Here is an 8192-nt window from a genome sequence, read left to right on the forward strand (position 1 = left end):
CGTATAGATCCTATATAGGTATAATATAAGCTAAGAAAATCTTTTTTTTTGTGATTTTGAGAAGGTCGAAAAAAACTTGCTTAGAAATGGGGTCGTTTTCCCTTACTTTGGAGCCTATTTGGACAACATTTTCAGTGACTATGAGTTGGACTTCACAAAAGGGTTGGATTTATGAACTAAAGTGCATAGTAGTACATAAAACAATGCAACATCACAGAACAAACAAATGAACTCCAAAAATATTGGAGATAGGTTCAAATTTGAATGTCGGTTCAAATTGAATTTTATTTCAAGTCAAATCAACATCATAGCACATAAGTTTTCACATGAAAGAACATAAGTTTTCACATCAAATGACAACAAACTTAAGTTTTCACATCAAATTTGAATGATTTCAACTCTATTTCTTTTGCTTCTTTCTACCACTCGATTTCTTCTCCTTTTTTACACCGTTTGGTTCCACGACGCATAGTTTGTTGATGCTGATGCTCTTGCTTTTTGGCCCCTTGGTTTTCTTGCCAACTCCACTAGGCCCCCTCAACTTTTGCCCCTCACCATGTCCCACGTCTTCAGTTTGCACTTCTGCAGCTTGAGTAGATGGCACACATTGTTCAACTACTTCAGTTTGCAACTCAACACTTGGCAGCACAACCTCCAAACATGGCAACACAGCTGTCAAAGCAGATTCGCATGGGAGCACAACAGTTGCTTCATCTGCAACAGTTTCAGATTTCCCTAGCGCCTGCAAAACAGATTCAGTATGCATCACATCGTCCAAAACAGAAACACTTAGCTCATGTTCAGCAGTAACAGTTTCAGTTTGCTCCATATCTTTGTCACCAAACATTATCTGCTTAGTGCTCTTCCTTCTAAAGCCATTGAGTCTTGCTTTTTTCACTGGCCAGCACTGTTCAACAACAAGAGGTGGGGCTTTTTCTGCACGCTTCCTCCTAAAAAATAAAGCATTTCACTTGGTTAGATACTAGAACAAGTAGCAAAATCAAAAACTTGCAAAAACAGTAACATAAACATACTTTGGCCTCTAAGGAGTGTAGATGCATTTGGATGAACCAACTCTGTGCCCAAGTACTTCACACAACTTGCACCTATTTTTGTTACCTTTTTGAGCCCTTTTGGGCTTATCATTCTTTTCCTTTTCCTTTTCCCCTTCTTACTACAACCACCTTTCTCAAACCAAGCTTTGAATCTGCTCTGTTTTGGCCTCCCAGCCTTTCTTCTAGTGACAGGGGGACACAAGGTAAATTCTATTTCCACCTCAGGCCACTGAGATTGGTCAGTCAGTGCAGGAATTGGACTTGCATATGCAGCTTTGAATTTTTGTACTGAATAATACTCATGCAAATATGGGTGCATATTTAACCTGGGTTTAGATGCCAAAAAAGTATGGAATGCTCACATGGTTTTCCAGTGTGTTGCCACTCTTGGCAAGTGCACTCATGCAACTCAGTATTTACCACATGCCTCTTGCCACTCTTTGTATCTCTAACTTCAGCGCCCCACAAGGAAGATTTCTCAACAGATAGATGTGAAAGATTTCTACTCCTGTTGACCACCTGTTGTACCACTGCTGGAAGCTTGTCCCCTTCCAAAATATTAGCAATTTTTCCTCTCAACTCCCACAAACGCATGATCATGATCCTTATTTGGTCCACCATGTCATGCACAGGCAAGTCTTTCAAATCCTTCACTTTGTTGTTAAAACTTTCTGCCAAGTTTTTATTGATATGATCACATTTTATGGCAGTATTAAAACCTGATCTATACCACAACAGTGAATGGTGTGTGTTCAACCATGAAGCAAATTCATTATCACTACATGATGCCAATATCTTACCAAGGTGATAGGAATGTGTCTGTCTGGTGTAGGATCTTGTTGCTGGCCACATGCGCCCAAATTCATCTCCTCTGAATTTTTTTATCAGATTTGAAGCTCTGATTAACACTTGAGGAGCCCTAAAACAATCAGATTACAAAGACATGGTGGCTCATGCCCTCTGTATCTCCACTCCTCCACTGCATATGTTCGCATGGTTCATTGAACAAGATGGTTGCAGCAAAGTACTTCAGACAGCCTCTTCTTTGACATGACTAATCACGTTGCCTGCCACGATGCTGGCACATAACTTATTTTATACAGGATTACACATGAATTTAGGAATATCCTTACTATCCAGCAATCAGTTATTTTCTTTGTAGACTACATGTGTCTTATCTTTTTGCCTGCAAAGAACCGAGATGAGTTTCTCTATCTTTCTGCAGGGAGTCAATGCAGTTTGCAAAGTTTTTTTGGCAAACACATTAACCAACTGTGGGAGTCTTCAATTGGTACCTGGCTAATCTGACTTTATGCCACCACAGTAGCAATGGTGTATTCCTAACGTTATTTAGGGACATTTGTTATAGGGAAGATGAAGACAAATGCATAGTCCCAAGGTCTGTTATGCTTCACTTTGGCTGACAAGTGAAAAATTCCAATGCATAGAACATGTATGCTAGGTACCAACGCCCCAAAATATATCATGTGCGACAATTAAATTTTGATGTAGATCATAGCTTGGTATTATCAGCTTGAAGTCAACTCAAATATCATGTTGATTATTGATTTTTATTGGACTGATCTCTATTGTTGATATCTTTATTGTGGGGAATTTTATATATAAAAAATGCTTCCCTTCATATCATGTAGTGGTGGAAAAGAAGCTCATTGTTGAGAGAAAGCTGTCAAAGCATGATATAGGGCATGACAAATTTCTATCTGAGGTAAGCACTTGATTTTTGAATTCTAACCCATTGCATATTGTGTCACTGGTAATAAAGTCATTCAGGTTAACAGAGTGAATAATCAAATTGATGAGTGGATTTTCTTAAATTATATACAATCATGCACAACCTATAGCCCTTCAATGACACACTTTGTTTGGACATGTAAATGTTGTTATCCCTTGATTAATGTAGTTTCAGGTTTAGGAGTTTACCATTGCTCTGCTTTTAGGCAAAGAATAGTTGGATGCCGTTTTCATTTTCCATAGAGATCAAAATTTAATTATTTATCGTTTCATATTCACTTTTCTGAAAGTGCTTTATGTAGTTCTGAAAGTGTGGATGCTTAGAGAATGAGACCATCTCTCGATTCAAATCCAATGCATGCTATGCTTTGATCCCCATGTTATATTTGAAATACCGATTACAATTTTGTTTGGTTCCATTTATTGTGTGTTCTTTTCTTTTTCTACACCTTCCTCCCTTGGGTAGAGCACTAAGTCTGATGTATTCATATGTTCTGTACAAAAAAAGACTTCGTGTCAAAATTCTTGCAAGTTGATTAACAAGCTTTCTTGATTTGATAAGCTATTAAACCCAAGCCACATGTAGATCCGTAGTGTTCTCAGCATATTAGTATATAATCTATTGTTTTCCTTGGAAAATAGATTGCTTCAATGCTATCCCCTGTTTTGCAGTGGGGAAATGCTTCGTTCATTTATTAGAAATATTAATTAATTTTTCACTATTAGCTATTCATGCCTCTGGACTAGCTCTCCTATTTTTGTTTGATGAACTGTTGAAAATATTTACTGCGGGAGGGTGACAATGCAAATACACTCTATAAGTTAATTAGGTGAAGATCGGTTTCTTTGGTAAGTCTTGGATACTTTGTAAGGCTACATAACTCTTCTTGGCATTGTTCTTCCCTACACTATTACTATCAAGACTCTAAAATCGTTCGAGCCAAAAAAAAACCTTAGTCTAAGTTGAGTTGGAATGGACAGAATATATATACCTGATCTATGAATCATGAAAAACGATATATGTTGATCATGCATTCTGCTATTCAATAACATCTGGAAATAAAGTGCCACTGCCAAATGACGATAATCTTCAAGCCTTATATAATTCCTTCTGTCCATAAACCATTAGGGTATAAAGTGCATAATCTTGCATCAGGACTAGGTATCTATGTATTCAAACAATTATTTTGGCATATAAATATTTGTTTATTGGTCATGTAATTTATCACATTACACTTAATGCCCGGATATTGTTGAATGACACATTTGTTCCATGGTTATGTTAGCCTCTGCGACTATGCTTCTGGGCTTATTTGCTCATTTTTCTTCCCTTTACGACCCTTTATCCAACCTGATTCTATTTTGTTCAGACTCCTAACTAATGATGTTTTCTTTGTCTCACGTATTTGAAGGTCCTATATAAATTAAAGTGTTGGATTCTGATCAGTTTGTTGGGGCAATTCTTGGACCGTGGTTTTTGACCTTTGGTGTATTCGTTCGGGAAAATTCTAGCCTAACAACTACAAGCCCAACTTAGGAATCATCGTGGTTGAACTGTTCTGGTACATTCACTTTCAAATTTCTTTGATCAATCTACATTTAAACTGATTGTGAATCTGATTGCTTGGCATCTATATGCTGGAAGACAATATAAATGAATTGCTTCTATCTGGCTTCGCTATTTACAAAATGTGCTATACTGTGTATTTGTGCATGGGACAAGTCATTAGGACTGTTGCGTGACTATGGCAGTTGTGGATGTTTGTTTCTCACTTTTTTCGACCCAAAATAATGCTATGTTCTCTAACCAATGTATGGTTCTTGGTTTCATATATTATCTCTGTCCGGAATTACTTGTCGCTCAAATGAATGTATGTAGCACCCTACGGCGGGAGCATTTCCTAAGCAACCATAGTGTTCACAAATTCTCTCGAAATTGCGAGGCGATTAACCATAATACTCCCACATTCAGGCTATAATCCAAAATTCACCACCACATGCCACTTTATGCAAACACAACCTTAATGTTGTATGCTTTCATATATTTGCGGATGTGCCAATTAGTTTATAGTAAAAATATATGGGCGCGGCAACGCGCGCCAATCATGATCTACTTATCTTAACATGCGAACATTCCAGACATCTCCACACACTTATGGACTTACAAATGTGCAAATCCTATGTTTTGTGTTCTTCGTTGGATAGATCCTACTACCTCCGTTCACAAACATAAGATATTTTGGATATTTCATTATGGACTAAACAGAAGATATTTTGGATATTTCATTATGAACTACATACAGACTATAATGAGTGAAGAACACATTGATATATATCTATACACATCTGAATTAGAAAAAGTATAGAAACTCGCATAATTGTGCGCGGAGGCAGTATTAATTACTACCTTCATTCGGGTTTAAAAGTCCCCTCAGCCAAAACGTAGAGACCAAGGCGAGATTAATTCCATGTACTCGAGATTCCTACTACCTCCGTTCAGAAACATACGATTTTAGAAAGTGGCATTAGCTCTTTGTATACACCAGATGAAATCAAATGTTAGATGAGCATACCAAATAAATAAATTGAATGTAAGCATAATTGAATCGGTGATATGTTACGTTCGTCAATAACTATTTTTAATATGATGCATATGTTGAATTTATTATTGTATCTAACTTGGAGTACATTTGCGAATCATACAATTTATAGATTCTAGAATATGTACACCTAATAATACATTAGGAATCACTATTAAAATATTAGTTGGACATTGTTCTTGAGAAACCTCTCACATGATATTTATTGAAAATAAAGTATATGTTAACATATGCACATAGATACAACTATGTAGGTGTGCACTATGCAAATTTTTCAATTGTCACAAGTATAATTCAAAGATAACTTATGTCACATCACTTAATTCAAATTTGATATAAACAAAGTGAGCGGTCATATACATTACAAATCACAACGAAAAACATTGGTTAAATATATAACTTGCATTATGTGATTAAACATATCAACGAACATTAAAATTATACTTAATATTTAGTAAGATAAAAATAAATAAATAAGTACAAAAGTTTGGTATAAAAGGGTTGGTCTTCCGGGCCCTGGTGGGTTGCCCTATTGCAGGCGAGCTTGGCGACCCGCTGCCAGGTGGGTCCATTAGAAAGTGCAGGCGTCGGGTCTTGTACACTAGAGATGCTGGCAAAAAGTGCATCGGCAAAGCAAGCCGTCAGAATATGCCGCGCAACACGAGATGACAAGGCCAGATTGTGTTGTGCCATTAAACCAACCAACTCATTATATCCTTGCTCATCACCCAATTCATTAATATGCAGACTCGTTATGCCAACAATTCCCCCTAGACCAACTAGCAGATGCCTCACAACTGTCTCCCTACGCCTTCTTTAGACGAAAAGTAGTGGAGCGGCCGCCAAGAAAAACAGGATGGCCAGAACCCAACCAACCATCTATGAGTCCGCGGGGGCGGGGCCGGGTATACAAAATCTGCTGATGGGGGGTGGTGGTGGCTGAGGATTGCAACCATTTGCAGTGTCAATAACAGTGGCCAGCTGGTCGTCGCCGCCGCACTTGTTGCGCAAACTTGATAGCTCACCAAGTTTAGCCAGCGGAGAGAACACAAAATATGTCTCATGGGTAACAGTGCATAAGTTTGGCCTTCCCCTGCTAGTGACAGCAAAGAGAGAGACGCATCAGGATGCATATAGCACAGTGAGCTCTCGCTTGCATGTGTTGACAAGGTCTCACAAGTGGAACCATAGGCTCGGCCATACAAAGCTCCGTTTTTTCAAAGCACCTGCACAATTGCAAATCAGAATTTCAATGGCCAAAAAGCACAACACAAAGATGAAAATAAACAAGGGCTAACCCAATCAAGATGAAAATAAACCAGGGGAAATTCTCGGTGGCACCTATCAGATGTGAGGAACTACTCTTGTTGGAAGTGCTACAAAATTTTGGGGGCAGTCTGTTAAATTTCCCGTTTACCTGTCTGGGGCTGCCCATTTCGACAACTAGGTTGAGGATCATGCGTCTGCAGTTTATCATTGACAATGAAAAGCTCGTTTGGCTGGTTGGAAAGTGAATCTCACGAACATTGTAAGCAGAAGGGTCCTTGTCAGGAGTGTACTCACTGCACTATAAAATTTTGCATTGACAGTTATAAAAGTACCGAGGAAAATTCTCAGAGAAATTGTCAATAAAATATGAGCCTTTTAGATGAACTACAGAGTGTAGAAGAAACTATTGAAACAGTTGCGAATCACGAGTCCTAACAGCAAACGATTATTTTAATGTGGATATTTAATCTACAGTGGTTAGCACCAAAATTTAGATGCCATCTAACCAAATTCTCAAGAAAGCGTTGCAATGATGATTTTCTTCTTCATCAGTCAGTTATATTTTCTAAATACCTAAGTGCTAATTTGACTGACCAGAAGGTGGATTCTTCCCTCATGTCCATGCAATGCATACTATCAGTATAATTGGCACAATACAGTGGGAAGCTAATGGTTTTCATTAACTTACAACAACCGAGAAAATATATTTTTCTAGATGTGTGAAATGATTAGATAGTGAAATGACTAGAAATAATGTGTTTTGCTCTAAAATTGTTTTTCTAGATATGGTGATTGTGAATGTCTTATGAAATGGCCTGTACTGTTTTTCCTATTATTTTATTAGCTTTTCACGACCATTATAAAATAATCTTTTATTCTTCTATCTCTAGGCATTGATTTATTGTCTTCATAAACATGAGCGTTGTGTGCTCAACATATGTAATTGTTTGGAATTGAAAACCCCATTCCTTATAGGTCCTTTTAGCTCATGTTTGTTGCAGAATTATTAAGAGACTCTTTATGTTCATATTAAAATTCATATGGTATATCAGAATCATAGCCAAACATCATAATACTTTCACATGTCATCAATAATAATATTTCTAAACTAAATGCTATCGTTTTTCATGTAATACTCATTCTGATACATTGGATTAATATCTTATATTGCCTTCATTATTTCAAAGTCATATAAATTTGTTAGTCTTTGGCAAAAACATTCTATTTTGGTTGACTCCACTTTACTATATATGGTGTAAAAATACATAGCCCTTAGTCTAGACCCTATTGAGATGGCTCGGGATTGGCTGACTTCACGTTGGGTGACTTAGGGTCACTGACGTGCGGTGCCACAAATCAACTGGCCCACATGATAGTGACACCAAGCCACCTCACGTTAAGTCAGCGAATCTGAACCGTGCTTAGATACAACCTTTCATAGTTAAATGCAAAACTAGATGAACATGTTCTACAGCCTAATTTGTTCTTCAGCTTTTGCTAGCTAGGCAGCAATGAA

Source organism: Triticum aestivum, chromosome 6D (genome assembly GCF_018294505.1).
Source record: "Triticum aestivum cultivar Chinese Spring chromosome 6D, IWGSC CS RefSeq v2.1, whole genome shotgun sequence".
Lineage (NCBI taxonomy): Eukaryota > Viridiplantae > Streptophyta > Magnoliopsida > Poales > Poaceae > Triticum > Triticum aestivum.